Here is a 12,022-nt window from a genome sequence, read left to right as displayed (position 1 = left end):
ACAAGAACTGCAGAACTGGGACTTCCCTGGTGGTACAATGGATAGGAATCTGCAAGAATGAGCCATGGGTTTGATCCCTGGTCCAGGAAGATTCCCCATGCTTCGGAGCAACTCAGCCCATGTGACACGAATGCTGAGTCTTTGCTCTAGAGCCCATGAGCCACAGCTGCTGAAGCCACGTGCCTAACGTCTGTGTTCTGCAACAAGAGAAGCCACCGCAGCGAGAAGCCCGCGGTCTGCAACCAAGAGCAGCACCCACTTACCACAACTAGAGAAAGCTCAAGAAGCAACAAAGATGCATCACAGCCAAAAATAAAACAAGTAAATAAATTTTTTAAAAAATTGTAGAACCCATTTGTCTTGGTTAATGGCAAATTTTAAATGGGGACTGTAAGTGCCATTATTAATGTAGGAATCAGGATTGATCCTCACCAGTCAGGTAACAGGAGGGAGAAGAAACAGTCTGCAAGTGTTCTGTGCCCATTGTTAGGTGAGGCAGGAAGAGAAAAGGAACACTCAATCTATCATTGGAAATAAAACTGGTAATCAGCAAATGGTACTGGAAAATCTGTATCCGTATGCAAAATAAAGAAGTCACACCCTTACCTATACCATATATAAAAGTTAACTCCAAAAAATGGAGCAGAGACCTGAATTTAAGAACTATACAACCGTTAGAATAAAATATAGGTGAAAATCTTCATGACCTTGAATTAGGCAGTGATTTCTTAGGTATTGCACCAAAAGCACAGTTATCTTTGCTGTAATCTTAGATATTATACCAGGTGTTTCCCTGGTGGCTCAGACAGTGAAGAATCCACCTGCAATGTGGGAGACCTGGGTTCAATCCCTGGGTTGGGAAGATCCCCTGGAGAAGAGCCTGGCAATCCACTTCAGTATTCTTGTCTGGAGAATCCCCATGGACAGAGGAGCCTGGTGGGCTTCAGTGCACAGAGTCGTAAAGAGTCAGACACGACTGAGCGACGAAGCACACATGTTACACACCAAAAGCACAGGTAATAAAGAAAAACTGAGCTTCTCCAAAATTAAAACCTGGTGTGCATGAAAGACTATCAGCAGAGTAAGAGAGCCCACAGAGAGGGAGAAAATACTTGTAAATCACCTATCTAATAAATTTTCAAAATTCAAAAGAACTACAACTCAACACATGAAAAAACCACAACACCCAATTAAAATGGGCAAATAAATATAGAAGTCTCAGAAGAAAATACATAAAGAACTTATAAGCAGCACGTGAAAAGATGGTCAACATCTTTAGTCACTAGGGAAATGGAAATCAAAACCACCATGAGGTACCACTGCACACCCATTGGAATGGCTATTATTCAAACAAACAGAAAATAAGTGTTGGTGAGGATGTGGAGAAATTGGAACCTTCATGCATTGCGGGTGGAAATAAAAAATGGTGCAGCCACTGTGGAAAACCAGTCTGATAGTTCCTCAGTAAGCTGAATAAATAATTACAATAAGATCTAGAAATTCCACTCCTAAATGCCTAAAAGAATTGAATACAGGGACTCAAAGTTGTATGCCCATTCATAGCACTATCCACAAGAGCCAGAAGATGGAAAAAACCCAAGTGTTCCTCAGTGGATAAACAAATTGTGGTATATATGTCACTGGAATAATATTTAACAATAAAATGAAGAAAATTCCTATAAACACTACAATATGGATGGAACTTGAAAACATTACTCTAAGTGAAATAAGCCAGACACAGAAGGACAAATAGTGTATCATTTCACTTACATAAATTATCTAGAATAGGCGAATTCCTAGAGATAGAAAGTAGAACAGAGGTTGCCAAAGGCCAAAGGGAAGGGAGAATGGGGAGTTATTGCTTAATGGGTACAGAGTTCCTGTTTGGGATGGTGAAAATGGCTGGAAATAAATAGTGGGGACAGCTAAACAACATCGTGGATGTACTCAATGCCACTATGTTAAATGCTAACTTTTGTTACGTAGATTTTATAGGAACAAATTTGTCAAAAGATAATAAAGATGGTGCAGTCTTCTTTGATAGGTTAATCCTGGTGGCTCAGATCAACCAAAGTTTGAAAAAGTACTGGTTTCTTTTCCAGCTTAAGAATTTTTTAATAGGTTATTTTAAATTATGGCAGGAGGTAAATCTATATTTTAATTAATATTCTTTAACTTATACAATAATCCATATAGCTGAGAACTTCTATTTGATTTGCCTTTTCCCTGCACCACAAGAAAATGACTGGAAAGACTGTCACCAAGTCTGGAGGCTTAGTACAGTCTAACTCAAAATACAGGCCTGTGGCAAACGTGAAAGTCTCTCTGGTGGTCCTGGAAACACCTCAGAGAGATGGGCCTCCATTTCACCTCTCGTAATGATTCCCTAAGTATCTGTTTGTGCCCCGGAACATGCAGTAGAGACGGCAGATGGTTTCCACGCACACTGCCTCCCGAGTCACAGGTGTGGACCTCAGTGGAGGGGCCTTTGACAGGAGCGGTTTTAGGGTATTTCAGGGTTTTGTAGGCAGGGGTTCATTTAATGCTGGGGAATAATTCTCCCCAGCGACACTGGGCAGGACAGCTGAGCAGCAGGAAGATGAAGCATCCGGTAGGTGAGCAGAGCCCATGCTGTTAGCTTTTGCTTTTGTTTTTCTTGCTTACTACTTACCTTCAGAGAATTTCTACTAAACAAATCACGTTTAATAGGAAGAGAAATATGTCACTGTTTACCTTATGGCCGAGCTGCAAATGGTAGAGTAACAACTGCTTTAGAATGGAATCAAGCAGAGCTCCATGGGTGAAGGGAAGCTTTCTGAGAGAGTAAAGCAGTATTTACATGCAAATTGTCACATTCATCATGAATTGACTTGGGTAATAGCTTTAAAAGCAGCTCAAATATATGCACATAATTATACATCTGAAGATAGTCACATCAGAGATAAGTTGCTGACAAACTGGAGGTTGTTTTATAATGTTTTTTAAATTTTATACGTTGTCCATCTTAAAAACTTGGAGAATGATAAACTATCAGATGATGGACTGCTTTTAACTGACTCCACATTCTCAATGTCAATGTTACTTTGTGTTGGCTTGGAGGGAGGTGGTGGCAAAGGGCAGCAGCAGCAAAGCGAGAGCAAACAGGAAACCTCAAACAGCATTTCATGTGGTCCCGCCTCCCTGCTCCCAGTAACTCGCCTCAGAGTGCACAGTTCAAACTAGACCACAGCTCCTCGCTCATGCTGGGCGGGTAGTAGCCCGGCTACCTAAGGTTGAGAACGCCTTCTACATGAATCTGAAGGGCCGCCAGATCTACTGCCAAGGCTCTCCACAGCCCATCTCTCTTCTGGAGACTTCAGAATACTCCATTTGGGTGAAAGACATAACAAGATAGATTTTTCTGACTGGACAATCAGCCAAAATTATTTAAAGACTGAGGTTCAGGGCAACATTGCCCTGAGTGGTGTATGACGGAAGGATAATTCCATGTGTTACTGAAATGCCACTGAGTAAAGCTGATTTGAGATGAGCAATATCGTACTCATAAGATAAATTTCATGGAAGCTCTTTTCAAGAAGCAAAGGACCCAAGAATTGGCTTTCTTAGACATCTGTCCTTCTCTAACCTCTCTTATACCCCTTTGTCCTCTCTGGTCACCTCCTCCAGTTCAGTTCAGTTCAGTTCAGTTGTTCAGTCGTGTCCGACTCTTTGCGACCCCATGAACTGCAGCACGCCAGGCCTCCCTGACCATCACCAACTCCCGGGGTTCACCCAAACCTATGTCCATTGAGTCGGTGGTGCCATCCAACCATCTTATCTTCTGTCGTCCCATTCTCCTCCTGCCCTCAATCTCTCCCAGCATCAGGGTCTTTTCCAAAGAGTCAGCTCTTCACATCAGGTGGCCAAAGTATTGGAATTTCAGCTTCAACATCAGTCCTTCCAGTGAACACCCAGGACTGATCTCCTTTAGGATGGACTGGTTGGATCACCTTGAAGTCCAAGGGATTCTCAAGAATCTTCTCCAACACCACAGTTCAAAAGCATCAATTCTTCGGCGTTCAGCTTTCTTTATAGTCCAACTCTCACATCCATACATAACCACTGGAAAAACCATAGCCTTGACTAGATAGACCTTTGTTGACAAAGAAATGTCTCTGCTTTTTCATATGCTATCTAGGTTGGTCATAACTTTCTTTCCAAGGAGTAAGTGTCTTTTAATTTCATGGCTGCAGTCACCATCTGCAGTGATTTTGGAGCCCCAAAATAAAGTCAGCCACTGTTTCCCCATCTATTTGCCATGAAGTGATGGGACCAGATGCCATGATTTTAGTTTTCTGAATGTTGAATTTTAAGCCAACTTTTGCACTCTCCTCTTTGACTTTCATCAAGAGGCTCTTTAGTTCTTCGCTTTCTGCCATAAAGGTAGTGTCATCTGCGTATCTGAGGTTATTGATATTTCTCTCAGCAATCTTGATTCCAGCTTGTGCTTCTTCCAGCCCAGCATTTCTCATGATGTACTCTGCAGTACATCATGCTTATTAAGTTAAATAAGCAGGGTGACAATATACAGCCTTGACGTACTCATTTTCCTATTTGGAACCAGCCTGTTATTCCATGTCCAGTTCTAACTGTTGTTTCCTGACCGTCATATAGTTTTCTCAAGAGGCAGGTCAGGTGGTCTGGTATTCCCATCTCTTTCAGAATTTTCCACAGTTTATTGTGATCCACACAGTCAAAGGCTTTGGCATAGTCAATAAAGCAGAAATAGATGTGTTTCTGGAACTCTCTTATTTTTCCAATGATCCAATGGATGTTGGCAATTTGATCTCTGGTTCCTCTGCCTTTTCTAAATCCTGCTTGAAAATCTGGAATTTCATGGTTCACGTACTGTTGAAGCCTTGCTTGGAGAATTTTGAGCATTACTTTGCTAGCGTGTGAGATGAGTACAATTGTGTGGTCATTTGAGCATTCTTTGGCATTGCCTTTCTTTGGGATTGAAATGAAAACTGACCTTTTCCAGCCATGTGACCACTGCTGAGTTTTCTAAATTTGCTGACATATTGAGTGCAGCATTTTCACAGCATCATCTTTGACGATTTGAAACAGCTCCACTGGAATTCCATCACCTCTACTAGTCCTTGGACTGCAAGGAGATCCAACCAGTCCATTCTAAAGGAGATCAATCCTGGATGTTCTTTGGAAGGAATGATACTAAAGCTGAAACTCCAGTACTTTGGCCACCTCAAGTGAAGAGTTGACTCATTGGAAAAGACTCTGATGCTGGGAGGGATTGGGGGCAGAAGGAGAAGGGGACGACAGAGGATAAGATGGCTGGATGGCATCACTGACTTGATGGACATGAGTTTGAGTGAACTCCGGGAGTTGGTGATGGACAGGGAGGCCTGGAGTGCTGCAATTCATGAGATCGCAGAGTTGGACACGACTGAGCCACGGAACTGAACTGAACTACTACCTTTGTTTGTAGTGATGCTTCCTAAGGCCCACTTCACTTCACATTCCAAGATGTCTGGCTGTTTTGGGCTTCCCTGAAAGCTCAGTTGGTAAAGAATCTGTCTGCAATGCAGGAGACCCCAGTTCAATTCCTGGGTTGGGAAGATCCCTACCCACTCCAGTATTTTTGGGCTTCCCTTGTGGCTCACCAGGTAAAGAATCTGCCTGCAGTGTGGGTGATCAGGGTTCGATCCCTGGGTTGCAAAGATCCCCTGGAGAAGTGAAAGGCTACACACTCCAGTATTCTGGCCTGGAGAATTCCATGGACTGTATAGTCTATGGGGTGGCAAAGAGTCGGACACGACTGAGGAAATTTCACTTTCACTCTTATCCCCCTTAGGATATGCATGAAAAGTTCCCACTAAGACCAACATTCTCACTGGCTTCAGCTACCTTTCCTGATACTTCTTTTCCTTTGCTGTTTCCTTTGCTTGGAAGGTTCTTCCTACTTAGCTTTGTGTACAGATATCTTGGGCTTCCCAGGTGGCACTAGTGGTAAAGAACTTGCCTGCCATGGGAGACTTAAAAGACCTGAGTTCAATCCCTGGGTTGGGAAGATCCCCCGGAGGAAGAAATGGCAACCCACTCTATTATTCTTGCCTGGAAAATCCTATGGACAGAGGAGTCTGGTGCCCTTCTGTCCATGGCATTGCAAAGGGTCAGACCCGACTGAAGTGACTTAGCATGCACAGATATCCGATCTCATCCTTAACATTATGTATTCCAACTTCATCCCCAAAGGTGCAATAGCATTGACTCTTAATAATTTTGAACACTTACAATATGACTACTCTATGCTAATGTGCCCCCAGCCATTCTGCTACTAGTACTCCTCTCAAAGGGCACAGCTCAGAAGAGACCACATCTCCTAGAGTGTATGTAACACCAATCTCATCTTCTGCAGGCACACACACATGTACAGGCTTATTCATCCATATTATATTGTGCCCGCATGTTAGTAAGTAGGGTTGTTCATAATATTCTGGTTTGGTCCTTTTAGGTCCGCTTGAAGTTAGATGTGACTCATTTTAGTCAATGAAACAAACCAGGTAGAGGGAACAGGTGAAAAAAAACACAAGTGTCTGTAAGACCCTAGGGTTTGGATGAGATAGGCATTATCTGGACCAGCCAGGAGACCAGTATGGAAGCCCAGGGAGGGAGAGGTATGTGAGAAGTCACAGGGACCAGGTTATTTAGAGGGCTTTGTAGGGAGATCATGTAAGGCCTTTGATTCTGAGTGAAATTGGAGCCACTGACTGGGGATGGGGGGCAGGGGGTGGGTGGGTAATTTTAAGTGTGAACCTTTCAGCCTAACCCGCACTGCTGAAGGATTTTTTTAAGCTTCCCAAGTAATTCTGTCTTGCTGGCAGACTGCGATCCACTGCTTCAGAAAGGCTAGGAACAGATAATACTGTAGAAGAGAAACCTGCAATCCTTATCATAAACTTCCTTTTGATTGCTTTCCTAATGGAACCTACAAGTGACAGTTAACACCGGAAGTTGGTTCATTCCCTTCTCCTAATACAGGGCCTTTGGAGGGACTTATTGGAGAGCACAAAGAGACTCGACTAATTCATCAACTGTAATGCATCATTGACTACTATAAAACAAAGATGATTTATAGGGACTAAGTTGATTAATTCTATTTGGAATTTCAAAACAAAATTTTAACTTAAAAAAGATACTTTACTTTAAAACGACTTCCTCTTGTTGCCTTTTGTATCTCTCTCCTTTTCTGCCCCTCCTCCACATTCCCTTCCTCCTCCCATGCCAAAAAGAAAAATGCCAACTCCATTAAATGACTGCAAGTTAACGTTTAAGAAAAATCAGATTCTAAGATTAAAAATTATAATTCTTTTTACATGAAGTATTCCAATTTTTATACCTGAACGAATGATTTCTGAACAAAAGTGTTAACTTTCAGTCTAAGAAACTAAAGTGTCAAGACAGTTCCAACAGATTTAGAGTACCAAATATGTGATCCTCAAAAACTGCTACTTCATTCTTCCTTATCTCCAGTTACGGAGACTTGCCCTCTAGGAAGTTTCCTTGGAGCCCTGATCTTTCTGAGATGAAGCATTTATTGACACTGTGGTCCTGTGAGATGTCAAATCCATTTGGTGGTGAAGCAGGCAAACCTCTCTGAAGGTCAGGTTGAACCAGTAACAGTACTGATGGGCACGGTGCAGTGGACCTTGAACCAGGATATTTATACATGCATATATAACACATTTATAATCTCACTATCATTAAACAGTCCAGTCCGTATATTTTAAAAATCAGAACACATGATAAACCTTTATGATATCCAAGAATACAGAATTCAAAGCTTTCAGATATTTCTAAAAAATATTTACAGAAGTCCTAAAGTAGAATGCATGCTAGGAACTTAGGATATTTAAGACAAAACCAAAGGAAAAAAACAAGGCAATCATTCTGGTTTCAGACAGAAAAGGAAATATTGAGGAAAGCCATCAAGCAAGCTTCCTTTCTGTGACCTAGGCACAGAAACAGTTTCATTACCCTTAAAAAGACCTCTTTCCATTAAGGATCATTGCTGCAGTTTGGCAAAATAACATCAAAAAAGGCAGATAGTTATAAAAACTGAATGTCCATTAGGGAGACTTTTATTTGTCTAATGCAAAGTTTAAAAAATTAATTCCCATGTGCTTCTACTTCAATCACTAGAAAATTTTAAGTTTTTGTTAGGAATGTTCTGGAGACTTTTAGTCTTAAAAAACCATACAGTTTTGTTAGTAGGCAGTTAAAAGACCAATGGCTAAAATAATTGAGAATAACTCTGGCCTCATAATGAAAGGAAAAGTGAAATGTATTAATTGCTCAATCGTGTCCGACTCTCTGCAACCCCATAGATTGTAGCCCACCAGGCTCCTCTGTCCATGGAATTCTCCAGGCAAGAATACTGGAGTGGGTAGCCATTCCCTTCTCCTGGGGAATCTTCCCAACTCAGAGATCGAACCAGGGTCTTCTGCATTGCAGGCAGATTCTTTACACTTTGAGCCACCAAGGAAAACAATGACATAGAAGTAAACATTGTTTTCTTCATTAAATAGAACCAACTATACATTCAAAATGTTAACACTGAGAATTTAAAAGACAATCCCAGAATGGTTTCAGGATGCTAATATGAGGAAAATACATAATCCCTTTGACTTAGAACAAAAACTTTTCTAGCAAACCTTTTGATCTTTAAATACTAGGCAATTTTAGCCACTTTTTAACAAAACAAACACAAATAGCAAAAAGATCCTTAGGAAGGGCACAGCTTGACTACAACCTAAGTCAGAGTCTGATCATCACCTACAACTAAATTAGAGCCTTCATCCACCTTTAACAAGGACTGAACTTAAAGAGTATGATTCTCAGAAACTTGATTGTATGGATCCAACAGTCAAAGACTGAGTTGGAGCCATACATTTCAACAGCCTTAATAAAATGTTTGAAAGGAACTCTTCACTTATCTCAATTATGTCATATAATTTCCCCACCTTATCTTTTATGCTTTATTACAATTCTTCCTGAACATTTAAATTCAATTTTATTCCCTTTCTGGGTCACTGCTAGAATAACATTTGTCATACCAATGTCTATGCAGCAAGTTGGATCTATCCTAGAACAACTATAGGGGCTTTATGAAAAGTGGGAGTGACAAAGAATAAGTTAGTGATATGAATGTTATCTTAAGAGCTGTCACTTAATTTCAAGGTAGAAATTATAAATTTGGTATTGTCTATATTCAACAAACTTCATATTTGCAAATGTTTTCAAAGCTATAGCTTTTCTTTAAACTTGTCATCTAGTTCTAAGGATCAATTCTAAGGAGACATGATTTAACTGAAATATAAATGAGAAATGCAGGTGATCCTTGAACACCACCAGGTTTAACTGCACAGGTCACTTGTAGGTGGATTTTTTCCACTAAATATGTGCTACAGTACTACCCAATCTGGTTGGTTGAGTCTGCCGACACAAAAACGAGGGTTTGGAAGGCCAACTGTAAGGTTATACTTGGATTTTCAGCTGTACAGAGGGTCGCGACTGCTAACTGCCGCTTTGTTCAAGGGTCAACTATACTGACTCGCAATGTGATCATTTAGGAAGTAATTTCAGAAACTATTAAATTGAGCCAGATAAAAATGGCCATTTTGGTAGATCAAAAATGATCAAATATTGGCAATTTCACTGAATCAAGTGTCTAGAAAAACATGTGTGTAGCTATAAGGAAAACCATAGAGAAAATGATGTATCTTAAAGACCCAACCTGGTACCCCAACTACAGCAGAGAATGACCCACATTTAGTGTGTTTAGCTAATGCACTATTTAGGTAACAGTAACATGAAACACAATCTTCTAAAAAGCTTTGTTGATACTCTGAATAGCATTATATTAGGTATGAGAATAAATATGAGTCTCCTGTAGACAACAGGCAGCAGAACACATATCTTTCACCAGTCTCTGGTTAACTGTGTGGTTTTGAGGCAAGTAAACCAAATGCTACAGAGAACACTCATGCCAAGGTTTTCAAGGTAGTTCATCTAAGGATGAACTTCCCTGGTGGCTCAGATGGTAAAGCGTCTGTCTACAATGCGGGAGACCCTGGTTCAAGCCCTGGGTTGGGAAGATCCCCTGGAGAAGGAAATGGCAATCCACTCCAATACTATTGCCTGGAAAATCCCATGGACAGAGGAGCCTGGTAGGCTAGTCTATGGGGTCACAAAGAGTCAGACACGACTGAACAACTTCACTTTCACATCTGAGAATAGACTTTTTAACTAGAATTAAACTGTCTGTGATTTGATGGGAATTTCAAGTCTGAACTATTAAGTGATAACAAAGAAAAAAAGGGGTTCCCTAGTATCAATTTCTCAGTGTGTGACCAATTAAGAGACACAACTGAAATCAACATTTTTTACTTAAAAAACCCAAAAGACCCCACAAAAACCTAGGTTCAACATTCAAAAGAATAACTACAAAAAACAAAAAAACTACAGAACACACTTTGACAAGTGAACGGGTACTAGTTATGCATAAACCAAACTAATCCTTATTTACTTCAATTTTACTTAGCTATAAGACTTGCTGCCTTTGGTTATGATGTCTCATTATTGTGTTTTCATTACAAATTGCAAATGTACAAAATGAGCTCTTGAAGTTCATAGAACTTCACTTACATCATCAATTCAATGTACTCTAAAATCCCTCTATTTATGCAAGCTTATAAAATAAGTCACACTTTCAGACATGAATGAACACAGGGCAGAGGGAGTACAACCAATTTTCAGAATGAGCAGAGGAAGCAAGCACCCTAAACACGTGTGTCTACTAAGAAGGCACTACACCAGGGGTACTAGCGAGGTGGAGAAGTCCTTTTCCAGGCCACTCCCCATGCAGTCTCAACTCTAAGGGAGTAAGAAATATACATTTATAACATGACAAATGAGAAGTTCTTGCCAAGAGGAACAACTTATGGCTTTTTAAAAAAATTTCTGGGATGTTTTCATGAAAACAGCCATCAATCTGAACTTCCTAGCTTTCAGTCATCTTCCTAAAATCAGGGAGGGACAATTCTAGTTCAAATCATTAACTATCAGATCTATCTTCTTTTAAGCAAATTAACCAAGTTCAATTGAACAAAAATTTTCTTAAGGTCTCCTAATGAATAAATTCATCATTTCCAGGTTCTAGGCAAAACAAAAATGCTGCTTGCAGTATCAAACAATCATAGATACACACACATTATGCAATTGCCTGTTTATTTGGTGGCACCAGTTTTGCAAGCTAGAATTATTTCTACTTTCCATTTCATACAATCTGTAACCACTCACAAGTTGAATGTGATTTCTTCAATGGACTTGAAAACAAAAAGTACATTCTTAAAAGTTAGAACTGAATTTACATACTTTCTTTGGACCAGGAAATGTACAAAATACAACATATACATTAATGGAATTTCTTTAAGAGTTTGGATCACATAAACTACAAACAGTAGGTGAATTACTGTGGAGAATTTTGTTATACATTGTGTTTAGGAAATAATTCTGTATTAGTTTTACATGTATGGATTTTGAAAAATATATAATGCAACATGCTTTTAACATGGTCTCTCCACTCATAACATTTATACAAATTAATTGAAATAATTTCAAGAGTGAAACCAACAAGTATTCGGGCATATTACTATAAATAAGCTATTCTGCTGCAGATATGCTGTTGACTTAGGTAAGGGCTAACCAGGTAAGACAACAGTCTCTATGTTTCAAAATTCCCACAAATGGGAATTACATATACTGTAACCAAACATCCGATTTTGGCAACAAATGCAACAATTAATCCATTTTTTCATGGTAGTTATGTTTAAAAGAAATCTCATAATCCTGTACATTGGTGGCTGTTAGATCCTATTTTAACATTCTGTATCAGTAAATACCTAATTCCTCAGAATTTGAAGTGAATTAAATACTTAATCAACTAAACCTGAGTGAGATCTGA

The sequence above is a fragment of the Ovis canadensis genome, chromosome 7 (genome assembly GCF_042477335.2).
Source record: "Ovis canadensis isolate MfBH-ARS-UI-01 breed Bighorn chromosome 7, ARS-UI_OviCan_v2, whole genome shotgun sequence".
Lineage (NCBI taxonomy): Eukaryota > Metazoa > Chordata > Mammalia > Artiodactyla > Bovidae > Ovis > Ovis canadensis.
The sequence above is the reverse complement of the archived record's forward strand: the minus strand, read 5'-3'. Positions refer to the sequence as shown.